We start from the raw sequence: 23,286 nt of genomic DNA, 5'->3' as shown, positions 1-23,286 counted from the left end.
GAGACCCCAGCTCTTTCACCAGATGCAGCTGGTATCAACAGCCTCAAGAATCGTGCGTGTCTCCTTCCCTTAGGGAGCCTGGCTATCAGTAAGACACCTTTCCTGCAGATGCCTCTCTAACACTGTGCTGCCCCAGGTGTGCTCTGTCCTGACGCATTTCCATTTTAGAAGTGAAAAAAGCAAGCACTTTCCCTGCCATCATCTCTGCAAAACCTCAACCAAGACAACAAAGGCACTTCCAGGAACGTCCTGGCACACAAACCGTGCAATGGGCACGTGGACTCCTAAGGAACCAGAGTGCTGGAGGCACACAGCAGCCGAACAATGGTGCAGGCACCACTTACCCTGTCAGTTATGACAGAAACCTGGCTCCAGCCCTGCTCCGTCCCCACTGCTTGGCCCCTGTGCCTCTGGCAGGGGCATCTGGCACAGAGGGGAGGGGACCACACAGCAGTGTGTGGAGGTGGAGATGGTGAGAGACCATGGTGCTCGTGTGCAGGCCTTGTGGGCTTGCCCCTGGCCCTCTCGTCCCCTGTCCCCATGCCAGGTTTGTATATGTGGATGTTGCAGCTTTCCTGTCAGAAGCATCTTCGGAGCCCAAATTCACTGGCTTTGCAGATGAACCTGAGAAATTTGCCTCCTTGAAAGGCTTGGCCACTTTTCTCTTGGCATCCGAAGGACAAAGATGAAATTGCTGAAGCTGAGGGGTGGTGCCCCAAGAAAACAGTCCTGTGAGGCTGAAGGGTCACCACTACTGGCTGATGGGACTGCTGTATCCTCTCTGCTGGAATCAGATCATGATGTTGGACTGAAGATCTGAAACAAGTCTACTCTCTAGGGTCAAAAAATAAAAATAGAGCTCAAGGGAAAGAAAATTTATACTACACAAATTTCAATGGCTGATTATTAACCATTGGCCACTGCAAAGTCTAGAAAAACAGTACCGGTTGAACTCAGTTCTGAGTTCAATAAATGACTTAATGCCGCACTATTTTTGCATTAATGCTGCTATTTTTTCTGAAGATATTTCATGGGGAGTGATTTTCCACCACAAGTGTTATAGATATGCTGCTAAACATTATTTAGGTACAGATTACTGGTAAAAACAAGTCGGAGTACTGGGAATGAGGGAGGAGGTGGCAATCTCTTACAACCTTGGAGATTTCTTTGCCATGTCTACCACACCAAAGATGCATTCTTCCCTGTAGAAATTCAAACAAACAAACAAAAAACACAAACATCCATGGAAAGCCAAATAAAAATAATGGCTACTAGCCAGTTTGAAGCTGAAAATATACTGTGTGGACCATTCTTCAGGAAAAGGGCAGTTTAGGCTGTGTGACATGGTGAGCTCTGGAAAAGGGTAACTGATGTGAATGACCAGGCAGGGCAGAGGGTGATAAAAAATAGACTGTGGCAGAAGTGGACAATGTAGCTGGTGTCTCAAACCCCCTCACAAAGCTGAAGGTCAAGAGCTGTAAAGAAGCCCAGTCAGTAAAGGAGGTTAGCTTGACAGAAGAATCCTTAGATGGTAATAAAAGGAAGCAATTAGAACAGCTGCTCCCACGGTATGCTGCTGTGTTTTCCAAGAACAACGACAAATTTGGATCACAGGATTGAGTGCAATACTGCTTTGTGTTAAACCACTGAAAATTCTCGCGAAGCAGTGCTTACGCTGGCTGCCCTACACTCTACAAGTTGGGTAGAAATGTTAAATTACAAGCTGGGGCATGACCTGACTGTACATCCTACGGTGCTGTTGGCACCCTCTGTGGTCCACCCAGTTCTGGGTTTCAATTTTTGCTATTGATACACTTGCTACCTTTGAAGAAGCTTACTGGTACAGTGGCACGAACAGCTTCGTTCAGGATCTCTGTTGGCCCAGAAGCATGTCAGTTCTCTCTGTTGTGCCCACACAAGATAACAACCCCTGTGCTGGCTGCAGGCCAGAGCTTCCTGGGCACTGCTTTGGATGGAATGGTGTGGTGTGGTTTAACCCAGTCGGCACGTACGCACCACACAACCACTCACTCACTCCCTGGCAGCTTGAGAAACAAAAGAGAGCTTGACTTTGTGTAAGCACTGCTCGGCAACAACTAAAACACTGGTATATCAGCACTATTTTCATTACAAATCCAAAACATAGCACCATGCAAGCTACTATGAAGAAAATTAACTCCATCCCAGCCAAACCAGGACAGGTGTAAAGGGTGCTAAGGCTTATGCCAAACGTGCGCACCTCTGTAGGCAGTACTCATCACTCCATCCATACCTCAGCTGCTTCCCTCAGAGCCAGGTAGGTGTTGTGGTAACACACTTTTAGCACTCGGGGTGTGTTAGCCTTGGTGCTCTGCCAGCCTTGAGCTGGCCACACACACGTGTGCTGCTGGAGGAGCTGGCAGGGCTCATCACAGCCAGTGCTGAGCTGGAGCCAGCTCCACAAGCCATTTCAGTGTCTGCGCAGCACGTTCCTTTTCCTTCTTCCTTCTACCTAGACGTATAATATTTAGGTTTTTCATTCTTTTGAGTAGTCCCTCATTTCCTTAGGTGAAGTTTATTTTAATTATGTAAAATCTCAGAGGAGACTTGATACTGTGTGCTGGCTATGGAAAGTTTAATCTCCAGCCTGTTCAACATAGATGCTTACTTCTCTGTGTGGTATACATTCAATTTTAAATTTGAAGGAAAAGAGGGCTTTTTGTTTACTTAATTGGTTTTATTTTCTTTTTATTTTGGTACTAGCTAGAATCTAGTAGGATTGGTTATGTCCGAGAATTTAAAACACTAGTCTTTGTGTCTACTTCTGGATTATTGCAAGTCTCCTGAATTAAGTCAAGACATAGGTGGGTTTTCCCACTACGGTGTTCCCTTCAGGCTAATGTGTGCTCTGATTTTGAAAGATCTTTGTATGCTTTGTGTGAACTTCACATATTTCTCTAAAACGTGGAAGAAACAGCTAATATTAGAAGGAGAGATTGTAAAGCTTGTAACTCTGCCAGGATCTAAATCTGGAGTGCAAAGGTATGCAATCATTTAAAAGCAGAAATCTAACCCGCTCCTGGAGTAGTCTGGTACAAATTAGTTGTTAAAGATTGTTGATGTTAATGGCATGACTAATGCAGGTACATACCTCTCCCTCCCACAAGGATCTTCCCTCAGCGGTGGTTAACCCACCTGTTTGCTAATTCCGACTTGGGCTCCTCATTAATCTCCACTTAGAAATGTGATCAAGACCAGCATAAGTGTGAACAAGACCAGAAAGAAAGCAGTGTAGACATTGAAGGAACCGAAAAGGAAGGAGACATATGGTGAATGAAATATATATATATATAGAAACTTACAATTCTGGTGCAAATTCTCTAAAAATTTTACTGACAGGTGTAAGTAGTTCAAGTGGGAGATCTGCCTTTTCATAAGGGCAAATGAAGATACTTTAGGAAGCGAAACATAGGTAATTTTCTGAGTGTTGCTGAATTGGTAGCAGTGGATATTTTTGACAGTCTATATAATGTGAGGTTGGTTTTTAGGTATTACTACGTAGATTCTGCACACTCTTAACACCCCAGAAAATGAAGTTTTGGAGATGGGTCAGAAAAAGGGGAGGAACCAAGAAAGGAAGAAAGCTTAAAAGCTTTTATCGTGGAGATGAGCTGGTTGAGACAAGCATGCAGTTGTGGAGGGACTATGATGCCAGATTGTATGAATCAGACACTGCCCTGGGGGGGGGGGGGGGGAAAAAAGTTTGGTAGGCAATCATAAGCCAAACTTAAAAAGTGTAATTGGATGCTAAATTTCTTGACAAACTGGAAGAAACAGAAGAATTGCAAGCTGTGGAGTAATTTTGCAGTTCACAGTACTAAAGAAAGGTATCTGAAATATCAGTGGGTGAAGACTCTTTGTGGATTTTGCCAGAGTTGACTAGATAATTCGTAAAAGTGAATAACTAAACTTCAGTCTTAAACCAACTATTATATTATTTAATTCTCTGTTACAGTTATGGTGACAGTTTTTTAATAGTCTTGATATTTTCCTCATGAAGTAACTGTGAGGCATCTGTTTCAGCATACACTTATATATGTATAAGTAATTTTATTTGTACTTCTTCCTCCTTAGATTTTCACTTGGCATAATTTATAAAAAGAAGACAAGAAATAGTATAGTGGCAAGATAGGAAGAAGTAAAACCCAACCCCCAAAGCATTGTAATGGTAACAGAAATACTCTAATTTGCCACTTGTAATGTAGTGAAATAATTGCTCTACAGCAATAGTGCACATTACTCTAAGTAAACTTAAATTTGCTGTCAAGTCTGTATCACCTAGTAAGAGGTAATATCTCTTCTCCCAAGTCTACATGGGTCACTAGCCCGTTTTCCTACATGGGACCATTGATTTTCTTCTTTGGGCTTCTGTGCTACAGTCCCCAACTACCTTAGTAGCATCCCCAGTTATATTTTTCCCGGGGAAGACCTGAAAATAAAGAAGTTTAAAAGCGTAGGTTCAGCACTGAGATGCAAAGTCAGGAGTGCTGAATAATGAGATCTTTGGAGTAACTACTTTGGTATTTACCATACTGGTGAAGTTTCAGACGTGATTCTGCAGACACTACACTTTCAAGAAAGATGTGGCCAATTGGATAGAGTCCATAAGCAAACAAAAAGAATGACAGGGGTATGAAAAATCATGCCCTATGAGCTGAAGGCACTGGGGCTGTTTAGACTAGAGAAAAGAAGACTGAGGGGAGGTGTGATAACAGTGTTTGTTAAACTAGTTTAAAGGATGCTCCAAGGAGGAAGGGAATAAATTATTTGTTTCAGTGGGGAAAGCACAAGAAGAGCAATGGTCTTAACTAGCAGTGAGGGAACTTTCCCTTAAATTTCAGGGAAAAATAAAATGTTCTAATGGTAAGGATAGCAAAGTACTGGAAGTTCTTGTAAGGAGTATTGGGAGGTGGTAGGATCCCCTCAGTAGAATTGTGTAAAATAAATGTCCGTACATATATACACACATACATGCATGCTGAATGTATAAATATCCGAAGTCTGACCGGAAGGGTTTAGTTCAGCGATGAGCTGTGGTGAGCTGCATAGTCTCTTAAGGAGACACTTGAGGACGACTGTTCTTCCACCATGACACGAACAGAGCTAACGAGGGAAAGGCAGGGCCTTGTCCCATACTAGGTGCTTCTCAGTCACTGGGGGAGCAACACCTGCCTTGTGGTAATGCAGAAGAAGGGCTCTAGGCCTTTGTGAAATGAGGCAGGCCTTGGGCCACAGGTAGGTATCCGCTCCGTGAGTGCAGCAGGCCAGATGCTGCTGCTCAAGGTAGAAATGACCTTGCCTTGACGCGAGCAAGGTGACTTCTTGAGTCCAGCTTCTTTCTCTTTTCTTTTGTTCTCCAAAGATATGAAAGCAAATGGGAAAAGGCTGTAACAAGAAACATTGTAGTAGTGGTCTTATTGCTGGAACACCCTGTCCTGCTTACGTGTATTTCCTTGCCCACCTTTCAGCTTGCACTGACACCCCTTGGGCAGCAAGAGGCAGTCTTTTGGGCAATCTCCACCCCTTTTCAGGCCATGTGTCCTGCAATCAACATTTCATAACACGGACATCTTTCTTGAAGGTACATGCTTGCAGTGCTTGATGTTGTTTTGCTTCTTAATGTCTCTTTATAGTCTAGACACTCTTGATGTCCCATCATAACCAGAATATCTCTTTGTGAACTGCCACCTTCTGCTTTCCTTAAGAATTATCCTAAAACCCATATGTGCAGAAAGGCAGTGAAAGGCTGGCAGAACTGCTTGAAGGTGTGAGCTTATCTGCTTCATTGAATAAACCGGAGAAGCTGGCTGCAGCTCTCCTTCAAAAAGCTCAGTCATACCTACAGCAGATGATTAGGGTATAAATAATCCGTTTGGCAGGGTTAATACAAAAATACCTCTTTGTTGCTCAGCACTTGTTTTTCATCCATTTTCTTGGTTATGCTGCCTCACTGCCTCTGGCACCCACTATATAGTTTCTATTTTGGGATTTTCCCTGAGTGAGTGCTCTCTGGGGACTGTAAGGATATTGGAGTTTCCTTTACAACTTGATTTGTTGCTGGTATGCACATGGCATGTTAAGCGAACGGAGATCCCATTCACCAGCTGCACTATGAAATCATGCACATCTCATAAGACAAATCTTAGCAGCTAAGACTATATATGTCACGTCAGGTAGGTACATCCTCATCTCTGCTCCTTCCTCACAAGTATCTTCTAGCTGTCTGAGAACCTCAGTCTGTAAATCATCCCCTGAGGCTGCATGCTCCATGGAGTTTTGTTCTCTAAGCCTCAGGGATCAGTACAAATTTAAGGAATGAAGCTTTCCTCCTTTTCCTGAGAGTCTGCCCTGGCCATCTGGCTGCATGCCTCATGGCTTTTAGCCTCAGCCAGAGGGCTAGACAAAGGAGCCATTCTGCAGTTCGGATTGCAAGCCTGTACAAAAGCGGTTAGATAGGCATCTCTTCTCCCTCCCTCCTTGAGGCTGGGGCAATAATTTAGCATGCATGCCCCCTGCGGAACTGGCATTGTCTGCTGCTTCTCTGCTCACCATTCTGCAGGGTCTCTTGCTTTCCTGCACATACGCGCATTATTTGTCCCAGCTGCAAGGTGCCTCCTGTCCAGCTATCATTCACTCCCTTGCTTGGCAAGCTGCTTTTCTTTTCCCCAGCTGCAGCTTTTGCCACTCTTGCTTATAATTCAGGAAATGGAGCCCATAACAGGAAGGTGCTGTTCCACCAGGGCAGTAGCTCTGTCTCCCTCACCTCCTGGTGAGACCTTGCTGTTTTTGACCCTGCTGGACCCTCCCTTGCCATACAAGTAATTTCACTAAAAAGGACTGTGCTATGTTGCCCAAGCATCCAACAAATGCAAGAAGCATCTTATTTGTCCCTTATTTACTGCTCGTCTCTGGGCTCTCCATGAGGTGCTTATTAAAATACAATTGTACCTAGTGTGTTTTTTCCCCAGTGGTGTTAATCTCTCATTGCAGGAAAACAGTATAAATCACCCTCATGTTACTTCTGACAATATTTCTTGTTCTGTTGTCTACAACCACAGTTACAGGGATAAATACATCTGAGAGACTCTTAGCAGATATTCTGTGTTTGTGCCTGGAAATTTCCAGGTAGAAAGATAGGTGAGTTTGTGATGTGAGGTTGATCATGCACAGCAGCTAATGCTTTTAGAATTTGCTTTATGTGTGCTGGGCCTGCCAGACCTGCTTGTGAGCTCCCTGATGAGCTTTAAAGCACATACACAGTCAGTTTGCTATATCACAGGTCAGAACTATTGCTCTAAATGCGTCCTGGCAAAAATATTGGGCAAAAAAAGATACGTATAAGAAAAAGGCAATGAGTGTAAGTCAGTTGCAGAGGTGGAGCCAAGTAACACGGAGAACAGTAAAAGGCATTACCTTTTTTTGCCCATATTTTGCAAAAGGGTGAGGTAATTTAGGGTTTTAAGACAGGGAAGGTGTTAGGGAACCAGTCCGGACAATAACCAACACAAGAGACACCGCAATATACAACAGCCAGGTTTCCAGCTGTGAAGAAATCTTGTGCTGTCATCCTTGTGGTACAAATGTTTTGTGTTTTGTCAAGGATGGGAAGGAGCTGCTGACCCTTTAGTGGAGTGTGGTGCTAAAAAGGCACTAGATGTAAGCAAGCAGAGATGGGCCACCTGGGAGCTAACGCTGGAAGTTCGGAAGAACCTCACAACAGAAGCTAGAGAGAACATGCATGCCGTGAGCAGGACAGGGCGTTTCCTCCAGACCTGATGGGAAGCCAACAAACCTGGAAAGGAAAGACCATCTCAAGTGTTTGCATTGGTGTCTCTTGGACAACCTTGGCCAAACAGTTCAGTCCCAGGGAGCAGGCTCCATGGGAGGCTTTTTTAGCAGCTGTGAACCTGCTTATTGTGTGCACTGGACCACTCCTTCTCTTTGCTATTGTTTCACTTTTCCGGCTTTGTTCCTTTCAACATCTCCATCTGATCAGGCTCCACAACAATTGATACTACTGTAAACAACCACTTAAGACAGCTCCATATGCTTTAGAAATAATATCGATGTTTTCCAGTTTAGAACAACTGCATTGGATGAAACTTGCCCTGATTGTACTCTTGGTCTTCAGCAGACCTCTGCCGTCTTCTGAAAGCTGCATGATCTGTGTCAGGTAGTCTGTCAGTCTTTGCATACAGTACAGCAGAGCAGTTTTCTTTTGCAAGATTTCCATTCTGGTGCCAAGGTTTGCTTTATGAGCACTGTGTTTTCTGTAATTACATTTACTACAGCATGTATCAATGAAAATAGCTTAACAAGCCAAGTGTGAGCATAAAGTAGAATTTATACGTACAGGCAGGTACTTTGTGCATAGTTGTGAGTCATGATGTACTACATACAGTTACATCCTATCCAATAAGTATTTATTACAGATAGGTCATCCAGCTCCAAGAGGAAGTTGCAAATTGGCTTTATATTGAAATATCCTACCTCAGAAGTTTATTAATTTAGGAATAATGCTGCATAAAATTCTGCCCTCCATCAGTGCTTTCCCTTTTCCTGTTTGAAATCACGTCTCAGTAAGAGATCTCCTGTCTAATTTGTATTTTCCCTGAGCTGTAAAGAATTTTACCTTCCTGAAAGAACCTGCTGCAAATAATCTGGAGTTTACTGCATGATAACCCTGCAGGACAGCCTTGGTAGCTTGCTGCATCCCTCAGCTGCTGTCCTTGCTCTTTGCAATTCAAACTGCACTTCTGCTGTATGATGATTTTCTTTGCTTTCACTGCCTGCAGTCGTGTCAGTCTGCCTGTACCAGGAGCTGATGATACCTTTGTGAGAAACACAGCAAAACCCCTTCTGTTTCTGACAGTTGCTAGATTTGCATAGGCTACCCTGTTCTGAATTTCCTGTGGTATAACTGGAAATAATTTCATCATGTTTTCCCTACAGCCCATTTTCTGGGGTTCTCCAATGCACTCACTCTATTGTCTAAGCACTCAGTATATACCTGCGCCCAGCTACCTGATAGCTCTTAGCTTTGGTTATAACTTTTAAAGTTATACACTTTTAAAGTTGTACGCTGGATTTTGCCAGGAAAAAGATCACCTGCGGGATTCAAATTTCTCCCTGTAATGTTTGCACCATTCCCTTTGTGCTCCTCAGTGCTGCAGCATGAGCTCTTGAGCTGACTGCTGAGCACACAGCACCAGAAGTACAACAGTTGTCACCCTTCGGACACTGGCATCTGCTCCCTGCTCCCGCCAGAGTGACCTCCAGAGCTGGAGCCGCTCTGTGGCACAGGTATCGCCAGCTCCGGGTAGGGAACGAGCAGATGCTGGAGGCATAGCGCAGCCTCCTTTGCTCCCTTCCTGACTCCATATCGTTATGTTGTGCTTCTTTGTTCTGCCTTCTGCCGTATTGTCATTGTAAAAGTCAGTAGGAAATCTCATTTCCAGGAGAATGCCCGAAACATTTGGTAAAGAGAGTGAATAGTTTATGGCCTATAAAACACTTGTGCACTCCTTAGTTAAAGACCTTTTACAGGTCCTGTGATTTAGACTGAAGACTTTTAGACATTCTGTATTTTCTTACCAGCAATCTTTCCGCAGTCAATCTGTTCCTACGTGGAAGACTATTATCAGTAACTTTTCATGAAACATCACTGTAAAATTAATATATTTGATATTCAGATTTTACTAAAGAGAATTGTATAAAATCCATTAACAGGCACATTAAAATATTTTCCTTTTTGAATTTGGCTTCCAGCTTAGGACACAGACTCCAAGCTATTCCATTAGTACTGCTGACTCCCTTTTATATTAAACTAAGAGCTGAGATAACGTGCGCTCATAGCAAATGAATGATGCAAGATGATCAGTGTGCCAATACTGCTGTGCTGGAGATACGAAGTTGGATTTAAACCACTGGTAAATTTATGCAAGCTTTCCAGAGAGCGGACTAGCCGGCTGCGAGGCAGAGCATTGCTACCCTCCTCCTCCCAGTGCGGATGTCATTAGCCCTGGAAAGAATGGGAGCACCACAGAGTTATTTATACAGGAAGCGTTGTTTGTTTTAAGGCACGATCTGTGATGTGAAAAATAGTCTCAAACATTCTAAAAGCTTAACTTGGACTAAAAGTCCAACTAAAATAAACAAATATGTAAGATATTATAAGTCAAACAAAGAAGTACCGAACGTTTCCAAGGTTTTTGTGAAACCTGTTGTTGGGACAACTCAGTGATTAAACTATTAAATAAGGAATCTCTTTAGAAAATATTTTGCTGCCCTCCACTGGACCAGTAAGAGAAAATTCCCTGCTAATACATGTGCCACAGAGAAGTGAGGTCCTTTTACTTCAAACATAATTGAGGCACCATGTTTTACCTGAAGAAGTTAGGTTTGCTCTGTTAGAAGTCAGGTTTCTCGTATTCAGTGGAGAAAGCAGCTTGAGGAGCTTGTGGGGTGAGGGGGACCATTGCTTAATTCAGTTTTGAAATGAGGCAAATGAGGCAGCCCTGAGGTTGGGTATGGTTTCCCGTACTGAGTTTGAGTCACTTTATCAAAATAGAAGATTGAGGCAGCCACTGGAGATGAAGGGGAAAAAATTTGTAAGAAGTGGAGGAAGGACAGCTGTTGAAGGATTGTGTATTTGCAAAGAAGAGAAGTAGTAACTAAGGCTAGCAAACTACTAACAGACTAGCATGGACGTGGTAAACAGAATTTGTGAGGACCAGCTTGCTAAGATGGTTGGAAGAGATATTCACCATGTATATTGCAGCAAATTTTCTAGTTTAACAAAATCGTGTAGAAGACCTCCTCGGGAACCTTAGTACTACAAAACTCATTAGGTTTCCATCCTTATCATGCAGAACACAGATACAGATGAACCATGGCTGCAAGGGGCAGTTTTGGTGTTTGGCAGTTAATATTTTATTCTGAAGATTTTATTCTGACATTTCAGTATGAAACAGAGGACGTGGAAGCAAGAATGAGAAACATTAATCTGTTTGTTTACAGCCAAAGACATGAGGTGTGGTTCTTAGCAGGCAACAAAAACTGACCACATGATGATCAAAGCCTGAAGAGCCTGAAACCTGGTGGTAGTTATTCATGTGTGGATGTCCCAAGGTTTTTTCAAATGTTCATGTGATTTGCATTTGTTATCTGAGTATTGTAACTGGAAGGGTTACTACTGAACAGGTTTCAGCTAAAGTTTTAGCTTGAAGGCTGCTTAATAGCTGCTGTGTTGGATTTGATTTATCTCAGTTGACAATTAGACCAAGGCATGCCAATAGTCTGATTCAATTTTTACTTCACTGCTTCTCCAAATGATATATTTTGCTAACTTTTTGCAAGGAGTTCTCCCTGAGATAACAAGTAATCTGTGGAAATGTGTTGTACTCTTTACTGATAATTTTAAGAAGAATAGATCTCTCTCTCTTCATTAAAGAGGTACAGGAGACAAAATAACAGTCCTCAAACCTATGGACAAATATGCTGTGAAAAAAAAGGTCGTTAATTGTAGTGTTTTAAGTCAAGAAATTACCGAATATTACATTGTAGCTTTGTAACTGCTGAGGGTGCAACATGCAGCAAGCACTCAGTTCAAGCCTGTAAATCAGGAGTATCAGGGGAGTATTATTTTTTTTAAACATAATAATTCTCTGTTTTCTCTAATGATTTTATGTTTTGATGTAGGTGGTGTATAATAGAAGTCCATTACCACTAAATTTGGTTAAAATAAGAGGGAGATTTCTGTCCTGTATGAGAGAATGGGGAGCTTCTGATGAACCGCATGATCAGACGCTGTTGCTTCCTTTTGGAGGGATGGGCAGCTATCACAGAAAGCACAGGCTTGGACATCGCATGCTAAAGTATCTGGTCTACCAGGAAGAAATGAATTTTTGGGCATTTTAAGTCTTGATGGAAGCTGACAGTAATGACTACCACATGTATTCTCTGAGAATTATTATAGTGTTGAGTGAGGAGATACAGCCAGGTACTGGTGAGAGTTACCTGGTCCCCTGGTGCTGCAGTTAGTTACCCAGGCAGACAAAATATAACCCAGGGAATACCCAAAAAATGATGTTTTGGGTTACTGGCAACTGTTCAGTTTTTTTACACTCATGTAAATAAAATACCAAGCATAATTTGTTGGGGATTCTGGGGCACCGAGACGGACACAAATGGCCTGTTTTGGGGTTCTTTCTGGGGTCAGACATAGAGTGTCCCATTCTTCTGTCCTGATGTCCCAGGATAGCCTAACATGTACATCGCCCTGGAGACTCCTTAAGGTGGGATAAGAGGGAGAAATAGATAAATGGTTGCTGATGGGCCACTCAGCTATGACACTAATTGTTTCTTTTTTTGTTTGGTATCTGTAGAAGTCAAAGAGAACCAGCTGGAAAAAAAAAACTTCAAAAATCCATTCTATCTGCAGCTGATGTATTTGTCTCAGACCTACCAAGTCCTTGTAAAACATTGCATCTTTGTTACTATAAAATGTCTCATTGGGTCCAGGAGAATCTTACATGTGTGAACAGAATTGCCTCCAATAAGGAGAATAGTTGTTGTGTTTACTTATGCCTTAAAATTATCAGCAACAATCTGATTTATTGTAATGATTTAAGACTTTTATTAACTCTTGTGTTAAGTAATAGACAGCCATAAATTCTATAGTAGATATAAGTAGCAGCTAGAAATATTCTGTTAGATTTTAGTTCAACAGATATTTTTTACTACTGGACTGTAAGTGACTTGCTGAAACATTAAAAAACTACATACAGGTAAAATGAAGAGATGAAAATCTTCTAAGGAAGACTCAGTAAGTGTGAAATCTGGAGCCTTGAGGATGGTTGAGCAGTTTTTACCTACTAACCAAAGCTAAGTTACACTGCCCTCCCCGTAAATATTCATATATCTGAAAGCTATTGGGCAGATGGGAGAAAAGCAATCCAGAAATATCCTTCAGCCTTGATAAAACTTTCCAAGCAACTCCATTTGGAGAAGAACCTTCCAAAGAGAAGCAAAAACCTAGGAGTCCCATGTTCCTGCAAGAAAGCAGAGTTTGTAGGTACTGCAATGGACTCTATTTTAATGTAAATTTACATATAATTTAACAGTGTTTTTTTTTTTAGTAGCTATGAAGTGATGCAATAAACATCTCCCTGTATTAAGTATATAGATACATAAAAGTAAGTGAATATACTAATAGAACATTAACAGCAAGGTTTTGAAAGATGGCACTTGAGACCCAGTCCTTTGATCCTTATTTAAGGAAGTGATTTCTATGGCTGCAGTGGTGTTATTTATTTGAATATCAGTATTTAAAGCACTATGCATATTGTTATTATTGTTGCAACATCCTACCAGCATATTAATATTCTTGTCCTTGATAAGTATTTGTGTATATCAGTACACACATATCCCCTTATTCTGCTTTTTTTTTCTGTTCATGGCCAGGGATGGGCTGATGGGGGAAGATGATAATGCAGGTTGGCTGCTGCCAGACCCAGCAATTGCAGGCTTGATGCTAAACAGGTTACAGCTGGGCTCAGCTGCAGAGTTCACATCACCCAGTTGGAAGCACTCCAACGTGTCTCAGCGTCAGAAGGATCTGTTTCTATCGACAGGCTTTGGAGGGGGTTTGTAAAGCTCGTTGATCAGTCTTCCTTTTGGTCTTCAACAGCTACGTCCATATACAAACTTTATGTACGTATATAGAAGCAGTAGCCATTTGTGGTGGGGATCTCATCATAAAAACAACACTGCAAGTCTGTCAATGGATGGTTGCAGACTGACATTAACAGAGTTCAGAAATAGAAGGAATTGATCAGGGGGCTCGGGGAAATGCGTTGAGAATCTGGGTTACTCATTGAACCTTGCATGTTCTTGCCAGGGGCCTGATCCCTACCTCTCTACAGTCCTAAAGGAAGCAAAAGTTTGCTTTGCAAGTAGCAGGCCTGGGTGGGAGGATATAATAAATCAAGATGTGTTTTTCTGTGAGTAATTTTGAGGCTTATCTTTTTAAAGTGAAGTTGAGAACAAAATTCCTCTGACATCAGTAGCTTTAGGGCTGGATCTTACAGTGAGAATGATAAGAAGTAAATCTGTTTAATGCCATAACTTTCCATGTAAAATTATGACTAATGTCTGTATAATTAAATTCAGGATATGGGGAAGAGAAAACCATCAATGTGAAATAAATAAATAAATAACTACATTGACCATCCAGTAAGGATCTGTAGAAAAGCAGAAAGCTAAATTCTTAAAACAGACTTTTACAGTAAAGTCTAAGTGGCACCTTCAATGTTTAACTTTACTTCAACCAAAGGAGGGTTGAATTGTACTAATCCCGTGTGCTGTCTGGAATGTTCTAAGTACAAGTTAGTTGAAATTCTGTTACTTTTCCAACAATTACAAGGAGTTTAACGACATTAAAAATCTAGCTATGGAAGATGTTACTTACTGCTTTCTTACAGTGGATGATTCTTCAATTTTCAAAAGAATTGATGAGTATATTTCTAGACTGAATTTATATAGTGAAAGGGTATTTATATTCTTAGGACTTACGTATTTTTTGTTCAGTGAAGAGATAGAGCATCTTTAGAGCGAGATTCAGTGCATGTTAAATAAGAGCATCTATAAGGATATCAGCTATTTTTTTTATGTTCATACATGTATTCTTTCTGGTGTAGAAATCGCTGCAAGACTAATGCTTAAGAGATTGTTAGCAGTGGGCTATCATCAACAGTGATCAGAATTAACTGTTAAAGGTTTCTTTCATAGATACATGTTCTGAAGGTCATACAATGCAATTTCAGGTTGTTTCAGTCCTCCTGGTGATTCTCTTCAGTACTTCACTGTGCCTGCACTTAGCTAATATGTGAACATAATTGTGTTCTCTCTGAACCTTTTTCTCCTCATAGCTGATAAATTCTAACTTGGAGTTGACTGAAAATACTTTTGTTTGTTACACAGATATGTTACAATGAAGAATAAAGAGGAGTAACGATGCTTTTTCTTTATTACTTAAACATGATATTTTGAAATGGAAATAGTCCAACAAATTAATAACATTAAAGGTGTTAATGAACACCTAAAATAGACCTAAAGGACAATTTTTTCTTTTTTTTTTCCTCTTATTGATAGAAACTTTTGTTATAATAGGTCTTTTATTTATTTTTTTAAGTTACAAATGTGATTCTTTATATTTATTTCATTTGTGCATATACAAAATTAGAAGAACACCTGAAGAATACCTTCATTTGGGATACAGTTTAGCTTAAATTATTTTTCTGTCTGGCGAAAATGAACAGAAAAAAAATATGAGTTCTGCATCTAAAGATTATGCTATTTTATAAAGCAACCCACTAAATACATTTGTCCATTTTTGGCTGGGTCTGCAACAGATCGAGTGCTGTCACAGTCCATAGTCTGAAAGCTAACAGCAGTGAGGCACTCCAGCCAAGCTTACGAAACTGAAGCCTGCTTGTAAAGTAACCAAGTGGATGCAATTGTATTTCACATGGCTGGGTAAGAAACACATTTCCTGAGAAAACATTCCCTTTTTACTTCTAATTACCTATGAAATAAGCAATTGTGAAGAGCAGATTATTTTTTTCCCAGGGCGAGAAGTCATTGTTAGAGCTGGGGAAGGAAATGTCTCATACCTTCCAACTAGTCTTTCGTTTTGAGATCACATTTACTATAGAGTACATCAGGTAGCCGAAACAAGGGAATTTTTAAAGATCTCACTGAGCTTTCCCAAAGGAGAAATCAGACATGATTTAGGTGCAGCTTCAGAACTTGTGGGGAGCTGGGATTGCCTTCTCCTTTCCAAATCATCGTAAACTCCCAAATTTAGTAGGTGGTCAGGAAACAGGTCGATAACAGTGTCTTTGTTGGACTTCCTCTGGGGCAGCTAATACCCCTGTGGGCATTGCCAGGGCTCTGCATGCCCTTGGCATCCAGGCCAGCTTTGAAAGAAGAGCAGTATCAAAGGAGTGATCCTTTGAGTTGCCAAACCTGATAATTTTAAGATACAGGCCTGGAAATAACCACAACAAATAAATTTTCTGTTGGCAGCATTTCCAGATAGCAACTTCCTCCAGAGAGCAACTCGGCCACCGAGGTCAAACAGATGGGCCAAAAATTCTACCAAGCCCTAATTTTTGTGGTTCCATATCAAACAAATGAAAGTAATAGAAGTATTTCCCGAATTGCAGTGTTTGAGCTTCTTCAGGATTTCAGATAGTCTGAAGGAAATGAGATAAGCATAGCTGAAGAATCAAACTCAGGGGCATAAGTCCATCCCCAAAATCCTACCATGCAGTGTAGGAGAAGCTCTGGGTAACCTATAAATTAAGATCTCTGTGTTTTTTGTTGTTGTCATTGTTTTTATTATTATTATTGAGAGTTGAGATACTGCTAAATAAATAAATTACTGTTAAAAAGAGAAGGTGAGGAGGTTTAAACAGTATCGTATTAATCAAAACGTCTTGGTAGATGATGATATAGTGCCAAGTGCTTTCCATGGCCTACATCCTGGGTGGGTGGGAGGGTGTTTAGTGCAGTCAATACACATAAAAGCACCTCAGGATCACTCCTCCGGTTGTGTTGGAAGGCAGCCCACCTCAAAGGATCAGGGAGATGTACAACCTGCTCTTAGTGGCCTCACCCTGGTCACCTTTGTGGCTGGCAGAGCACTGCTGAATGCTGCACAGACCCACAGGAAGAGCTACCCTGGTGTTTTCAGCAGAAGTTTGCCTGAGATAAAAACACAGATTGACCTTTTCTTCTTTGAAGTCCCCAGACACATGGCTAATTAGAATCAGGAAGCTTCATGGAGCCAAATCCTTTAAATACTGATCTTAAAACTTATTCCTCAGCATCTCTTGATGTGGGTCTCTCTGCTGCATTACAGTACCATCAAAATAGCTATGTGAAAATCATTAGGAATGTGATTTACAGAATGGATCGTTTCTGTATTTGCCAGCAGGCAGGCTCTGACAGGCCTTGCACGTATTTTTCTTACAGTGTGGCTCACCCAAATGGCTTTCCACCAGAGGACTCCATTGTTGCAACATTTGAGGTTGTGAATGGCCGTCCACAAATTTATGGCTAGTTAGTGATTCTTGATGGCAAAGACCACATCATCATTTGTGTCCTGACAGACAGGCAATTTCTGTGTCTCTTCTATGCCACTCCAGATAAAGCTCTCATGCTCAGGGCCATCATCAGTGGGAACAAAGCTTTTGATGGTTCTTGGCACAAGACAGCACTGAGCGTGAGAGAAACTAATGCAAAGTTATTGCTTGCATGCCAGGAGGTGAGTTTTGTCTCAATGCATAAGGAGATCAGTGCTTACAGAAATTAATATATTTTGCAACTGAAACCATCGGTTGATGAGTCTTTGGGTTGGGTAAGCACCTCAGCCAGGCGGCTTCCTCCCCGTGTCCCATGTTGGGTGACGCTGACTGGCTTGACCAGCAAGGCTCACCGGTGACACTCACAAGTGGACTACTTACTAAAGTAAGCTTTTGTACAATCGTAGATATTCCCATCATCTCTGATGTTAACTGTTCCTCATGCAATGTCTTAAAGCATGCACTCTTTTTTGTTACATTCAGTACTCTGTTTTTCATTTGTGTGTCAAAAACTTCTTTATGTTTATGCTTTTCTCCTTTACTCTCCAGGTAGATTATTTTCTTTTCCTTATTTATTGACCTTTCAGATATCAGATTTAAAAAAAAAAGTTTTTATTTTAGAGGCAGAATAATAGAGCTTTTTAATCGTAGGAAACTTGTTTTTCCTCTTTCTTGTTATGTAACTATATCTTGTAAGAGCCTTTTATTTTTTTATTTTTTTCCCCTAATGACACCTAACTATTATTTAATCAACATCTCCCTCTAGTGGTAACCACAGGGCTCAAAAAGGAAAGAGGATTTCCTGCTTGAGTGCTTCACCCTGACAGGTTACAGAGTTCTGTGCAGTGCTGCCAGACTTTCTGTATCTAAATGCAGTACTGTGGCTACTAACCAAAACCAGCACTTCTGAAGTATTTTACTGTGCTAATTTTAATGTTTTTCTTCCTAGAATGGAAGAAATTAAGAGGGAGAGAAACTAGTTAGATGAAAATTAGGCGGTGGGCTTTTAAAAGTGTCATCCCTGAAAAAGCTGCAGACAATGAGTGTTTGACTGCAATTTTCTTTTACAATTGAGATTTTTATTTTATTGCTGAAAAAATGAGATTAGCAGAGATGTAATTGCCTCATATTTGGTATTTGATTAGAAGACTATGCAACGTCTCCACAGGAGCTGAAATATTGCATGCACAGGATCAGAGCAGGCTTAGCAATCTGCTTTGTGCTTGATTCCTGCATTTGTTTATTAATTGGTGCCATCCTGTTCCTAGTTAAAAGGAATTCTTTTATGTGTCTCCAGATACTCTTAAAGCAACTTGAAATACACTGTAACGCAGAAAAAGCCTGCTTGGAAGGATGCTATGCACTTCCCTGCACAGCACATCTGCGCTCTCTTCCCAGCACTATGACTGCTTTCACCGATGATTACTTAATATTAGCTTTCCAGGTCCTCTTAATTTTCTGCACTGTCTGAGAACATCCAGCGTCCTTATCAACTGCACAGCTGAAATGAGATTACATACAGAAAGAGCAAGCTCCAGGCTCCACTCACACAGCATATGAGGTGAGGGCGTTTGGAAACTAAGGTGTTTTTTTTCCTCAATATTTTGAGAGGAGGCTGGTGTTCAAAGTCCATGCTGCCTTTGGGCAGGGTTCAGAAGGGGATTGCCTGGAGGGAATGGAGCAGACCTTCTGGGCCTGTGGGCCAGCCTGGTGGTATGTAGGTCACCTCCCGAGGGCTGTGTGGGTGCCCAGCCAGCGGTAACGGAGGAGGTCCTGCTTGATGTGGAAGTTATCAGAGCCCCGGGATGTTTGTGTGATTGCACTCCCTGTGTTTGCCAAAAGGCAGCTCTGCTGTACGACTTTCCAGCCTTTCTAACGCCCTCTGGGAGAAAGAGGCTTTGCAATTCCTCGCACAGAGAGATCCAAATCAAACCCAGGACCCAGTCCAGTTCCCAAGAGCTGGTTGCCGAACCCCAGCTGTCTGCCTGTGCTTGGCACAGCTGGGGGCTGCTCTTCTCTCCTCCCCGCCTCCTCCCTGCCTGCCCACCCTTTGTCCTGAAAATCTTCTTCCCAGATGCTGAGGAGTGAAGACCTGCCAGTTCTTCTCTGCTTCTCCTTTTCCTGCCTTCAGAGTTGCAGAAACTCGTTTGCCAGCAAAGCTCTGCCTTTGGATTTCCCTTTTATGATTCAGAAAGTAAATAATGTGTCTGTGGCCAGCCTGGAGGAAGCGCTGGGCTCAGTGTTGCTGGAAACCCAGCATGTGAGTGTGTTGGTGGGAGACTGGGTGGACGTGGAGCACCAGGCCACCAGGTAGCCTGGAAAACATGACTTGCTGTCCACGAGGAGCTTTTCGTGTCTGTGTGGAAGTGCTGCTGATTCCCCTCCAAATCGTTTTTCTTGTAATACAGCTACCAAGGGCAGAAAGGACAGTCTGACAGAATTAAAAGTATTATAGCCATATGCTTTGATTCTGATATTAAAACAAGATATTGTCATTCACATGGTCTGAGTGACTAGCTCTCTGCTACCAAGCCAGATGTGAGGTGAGTATGGTGGGCAGACAGCAGTAACACCAGGGCTTAGGCTCCTCTGTCCATCTGTGTTGGGCTCCAGCGCAGGTTTGCTGCTCCCTTTAAAAGTAAAAATCTGTCAGTCAGCACAATTTTTGGATTGCCTGTACACTGTTGTTCCACATTAAACTATAAAGAGTTTCCCACACCTCTGCCCTCCGGCTGTGGAAAAGCACCAGGGCTCTAGAGACTTGGCCTCTTTAGGCCTTGCTTGGCTCCTCTTGGTGGGGAAGAAGCAAACGCCATGGCCTGTTGAGGATTGCTCTAGTGGGGTTTGAGATTTTAACCATTCATTAAAAAATATATATGCTTCGATTCTCTGAGGGAAAAAAAATAAATCCCAAGCCGAATCTTCCTGGTAGTCACTATGTGGGAGCTGTCATCCTAGCAGCCAAATCAAAAAGCACATAGAGGAAGCTGACAGGTTTTAATCATTGCTGTCATGGTAGGCTCTGGCTCATTGCGTGACCTTATCTGTGCTGTTACATTTTGCACACGCATGATGTGGAGATTTCTCATGCTTTGCTGTCATGCTTGCCAGATTCTCTAGTTTCAGTCCTTACTATTAGCTTGGATATTTGCTATTGCTGGAGCCACTGCAGGGTTTAATAAGAGGGCAAGTGCCGTGGTTCCTGTTTGCACAGCACCTCATGTCTGCGTTGAGCAAAGGAGTAAACCAGGAAGATGTTCTATGTGTAACTAGAAGGTGAATGGAAAACACTGCATTCAGGGGCAGTCACTGAAAAATATTCAGCGATAGTAAAGTTCACTTGGTGTGAAACAATGCAATTGTTTGCAGAGTTCTGGGTGACCCAGGAGGCTGTGGAAATGTCAGAGGCCTGGCACAATTGTACGATTTTAATAGATTTTTGTTTTCAAGTGCTATCTGCCTAACTTCTGTTTTTATTTCCTTAATGAGAACAACATTTTTTCTTTAGGGAAAAGTAGTTGTTGAAGGTGAGAAAGGTCTGAGAAGGTTGCATGATGGATGGAGTAGTTTTTGCTTTCTGTGCCGTGTATTTTAAGGACCTGACAAGTGGGAAAACCAAGCATGCTAAATATTCTTTTGGTATATTTTTATGTTAACTTTTAGAGAAAAAAAATGAGTACCTTGAGAAGGCACTATGTCATTATTTCACCTAAATCTTTATGAAGATATTTTATCTGTAAATGGTAAATATATAAGCTTGAGAGAGGTGCATAGACTTCTTTTATCAATAATATAAACCTATATCCTTAGATACATCCCTTGCACAGCTTCTTTAAAACACACATTTTAAAATACACCTTAGCATAAGGAACTCAGTCTGCATGATTTCCTTATGGCTTGAAGTTACGTAATTGGATGAAAATGATACAAAATCAGCAAAATAGAAAATGGCAATTTGGCTGACAGGCTGATTAATGCCCCAGCATTTTCCGTGTTATGAATACGTTTCTCTTTCAAAGGGGTTGAGCTCTTTGACTGTCGTAAATTCTCCCAGCAATACCTTTGTGTGTCTCCCGTAGTTTAAGTGCATTATTAGAGTCCAGAGTTGAAATGCATGTAACATAATGTCATCGTCTTCAGTTACAATAGAGCCATAAAATTGTTATCAATGAAAGCAGCTGTTAATATAAATGACTTTCTTCCCCTTTAGGGAGTATCTGGAATACTTGGAAACAGAGGACAATGACAACCTGGAGCGAAAGGAGAGAAGGTTGATTGTACAACTTGTCTCCTACATCAGGCTTTTGTGTCACTCTTGTCATCTTTTCATGTCCCATTGGCCAATTCCAACAAAATGTGAAAAGAGCTACACGTCTCAGAGTTAACAAGCTCTTACAAGCTCTGTGAAAAGTGATGGCTAAATACAGAAGAGGGCTGTAGTTTGCACTCCATGTTTTGGGAAAGACGAGGAGAATTCACCCTCTGTTCTGCTGGTCAGGCAGCAGATGTCCAGTATGCCACATCAGGGGTCTGGGCCAGCTGCTTGTGCTGCTTTTTCCTGTGTGCCAAACCATGAAAATGTTGGTAGAAAGCATGGAAGGAAAATAAGGGCCAGATAGTTCTTTAAAGTGGGGATGTGTGATGATCAGAGGTTACAACATAATGAACAATCCTTAATTTTGCAGCTCATTTGTAATTGAACTGTTAGAAAGTAAAATGCAAGTCTCCCCGCCAATGCACGGGGCACTAGTAGTGATTTCAAAACTGAGAAATGAATTTCAGCATTCTAATACTATGGTAGGAAAAGCCCCAGTGTGCACGTGGTGATGCCAATGAATCAGGACAGCTCTCTTCTTGTTGAGTTAATACTGAACTGGTGTTACAGGATTTTACAGAATGATGCCTTGGTGCCCCTTTTCTGATGAAATTCAGAAACTTCTCTGGGGTTACTTGCATTCTTTGTTGTTTTTGTTGTTTTTAATTATCTGCTTTTCTGTCTCAATTGAGGCTTGAATCACCTTATTCTGACCAAAATTTTCTCTTTCTTTAGTTATAGAAGCATTTTTCGTTCCTTCCCCAAAGCTGCTGTACTGTGTTGCTGGTTCATTCCAACCATGCCTGTATTTTGTGCATGTATGTGAATCTGCAGATGCCAGACAAGTAACATGGGAAGCGGTGTAGGAAGGTAAAGACATGTGAGTTGCATTGAGGTCTTTAAAGCAGTGTGCTACACTACTGGTGTAGATTTCTAGGGAAGGTTAACACATCTGTGTCTAATATTGATAGTTGTTATTCAATCTGTAAGGGAGATCAAGGGGAATTTGAGTTTATGGGAGTTTGGGGATTCCAAGCTATAAAGGTACTAAAATTTTATACTAAAATGTACGATGTTCACTACAAAGCAATAAGATATACTAAAAGTTGATGACATCCTTCCGGCAGTACTATAAATATTTTAATATGTATCCTAGGTATCATTAAATCCATACACAAAGAATAGCTCTCAAGCAGAGCAAATAATATTCAGGTTCATTCAGTCATATCTTCCTTTTTCAAGGAAGTGTACTCAGAATTAAGATTTTTATTTTTTTTTTAACATTTGTTTTCTGGGATTTTTTGACTCCTGCAGCTCAGTCAAAGCTTCTGCAAAGTCATTGCATCTCCTCTGTTGTGAGGCCAGATCACTTTGCACTGTGCATGTAAGAAGCATCAGAACTCGGCTGCGTCAGCAGAGAAGTCACAGATCAGAGTCTGTCTGCACTAGTAGGTTCATGCTGCCCACAAGTTCGGGGTTTACCCATGCAGACAGCATACATATATGTGCATGCGTTCCTCATTTCTTTGTGCATACGTATATACACATATACATATACACATCACATATGTGATGTGTGTTTCCATCAAGAAAATCCTAGACAGAAATAGGACAGCTCAAAATCCAGTATACTCTCAAGTAATCCAGTTCTAGTTGCTAATATATGGCCCCTGTGCCTAACAGTGGAAGCAAGCTTTCACAATTACAGCACCGAGGGAATGCAGAGTGTGGATGTAGCTATGGAGCAGCACAGAGCTATCTGAAGTTCATTCATGTTAATTC

At 41.5% G+C, this 23,286-nt stretch overlaps 1 long non-coding RNA gene across 1 annotated transcript; it reads left to right on the top strand.

Annotated features, from left to right (window-relative positions):
• Positions 1 to 13,527: 13,527 nt before the first annotated feature.
• LOC310896244 lies at positions 13,528 to 22,212 on the top strand. The gene is made up of 3 exons (XR_014581303.1): positions 13,528 to 13,752; positions 18,626 to 18,750; positions 21,400 to 22,212. It is a non-coding gene; the product is annotated as an uncharacterized lncRNA (long non-coding RNA).
• Positions 22,213 to 23,286: the final 1,074 nt, after the last annotated feature.

The sequence above is a fragment of the Anser anser genome (assembly GCF_964211835.1).
Source record: "Anser anser genome assembly, chromosome: 3".
Lineage (NCBI taxonomy): Eukaryota > Metazoa > Chordata > Aves > Anseriformes > Anatidae > Anser > Anser anser.
This window is presented reverse-complemented; position numbering and strand designations above follow the sequence as displayed.